This window comes from Chrysochloris asiatica, unplaced genomic scaffold (genome assembly GCF_000296735.1).
Source record: "Chrysochloris asiatica unplaced genomic scaffold, ChrAsi1.0 scaffold00026, whole genome shotgun sequence".
Classification (NCBI taxonomy): Eukaryota; Metazoa; Chordata; class Mammalia; order Afrosoricida; family Chrysochloridae; genus Chrysochloris; species Chrysochloris asiatica.
The window spans coordinates 9,219,205-9,220,939 of record NW_006408544.1 but is presented as its reverse complement, the minus strand read 5'-3'; the positions used below and the strand labels follow the sequence as shown (position 1 = coordinate 9,220,939).

The following is a 1,735-nucleotide window of genomic DNA, read 5'->3' as shown; positions in this document are numbered from 1 at the left end:
TTGGAAACCCTATACAGGGTCGCTATGGGTCGGAGTCGACTCTATGGCACTTAACAACAACAACAACATACTTTGAGGAGGCAGCTCTTACCCTATCATATTCTGAGTACCCTCCAATCTGAGAAGCTCATCTTCTAGCACTATATCAGAGAAAGTTTCATTGCTATTCATAATGTTTTCAGTGGCTAACCCTTCAGAAATGGTCCAGTTCTCTCTCTTCCTAACCTGTGTTAATCCAGAAGCTCTGCTAAAACCTGTCCACCTTGTGACCTTATTGGCATTTAAAATACTGATGGCATAGCTTCTAGCATCACAATAATATGGAAGCCACCACAATTTGACAAACTGGCAAAGATATTAGTGAGCTAAAATGGATTGTAACTGGTCCTAGTATAACCCTTTAAGATAAGCACTGAACTGCTAACTGCAAGGTTGGTGGTACAAACATACCAGCTGCTCCTCGGAAACCTTATACAGGGTTGGTGTGAGTTAGAACTAGCACAATGGTGCTTAGCAACAGCAGCAACGTTATTGTGTTAGAAATGACAGATTGGAGAAGAATGGGGTCACATTCATCATCAAAAGAACATTTCAAGATCTATCCTGAAGTATAATGCTGTCAGTGATAGGAGAACATCTATATGCGTACAAGGAAGACAACTTAATACTACTATTATTTGAAAGGTATATGTCCTTCCGGCTTTCTACTCAGAGGAGGTATAGGTGCAACTTTCTTTGGTCGTCCGGCATCTGGATTTATCCAACACCAGATACCTCTGCCATGCCTCCCAAGTTCAACCCCAACAAGGTCAGTTGTGTACCTGAGGTGCACCAGTGGGGAAGTTGGGATTACATCTGCTCTGGCCCCCAAGATCAGCCCCCTGGGTTTGTCTCCAAAAAAGTTTGGTGATTACATTGTCAAGGCAACTGGTGACTAGAAGGAGTTAAGGATTTCAGTGAAACTGACCAGACAGACCCAGATTGAGGTGCTGCCTTCTGTCTCTGCCCTGATCATCAAAGCTCTCAAGGAACCACCCAGAGACAGAAAGAAACAGAAAAAATATTAAGCACAGTGGAAATGTCACTTTAGATGAGATTATCAGCATTGCCCGTCAGATGCGACACCAGTCTTTGGTCAGAGAACTCTCTGGGACTATTACAGAGATCCTGGGGACTGCCCAGTCAGTGGGCTGCAATGTTGATGGTCCTCATGACATCATAGATGACATCAATAGTGGTGCTGTGGAAAGCCCATCTAGTTAAGACCTACAAAGAAAATATTCAATAAAGGATCATTTGATTAAAAAAAAATAAGTGTATGTATCTTTTCACCATATTATTCAATCTGTATACTCGGCAAATAATCCAAGAAGCTGTACTATATATAGTAAGAAGCACACAGCAGCAGGATTGGAGAGAGATTCATGAACAGATGGTGCAACCTTGCTTGCTAAAAGCAAAGAAGACTCGAAGTGTTTACTGATAAAGATCAAAGATTATAGCCTTCAGTATGGGTTGCAGCTCAACATAAAGAAAACAAAAATCTTCACAACTGGACTAATAAATAACATCATGATAAATGCAGAAATGCTTGAAATTGTCAAGAATTTTATTTTACTTGGATCCACAATCAATGCCTGTGGAAGCAGCAGGAATTCAAACAACATATTGCACTAGGTAAATTTACTGCAAAAGATCTTTTTAAGGTGCACCTAACCCACACCATAGTATTCTC

The 1,735-nt window shown here is 40.9% G+C and overlaps 1 pseudogene; it reads left to right on the top strand.

The window, feature by feature from the left end:
• The first annotated feature begins 703 nt into the window (after positions 1–703).
• LOC102827725 lies at positions 704–1,263 on the top strand (annotated as a pseudogene).
• Positions 1,264–1,735: the final 472 nt, after the last annotated feature.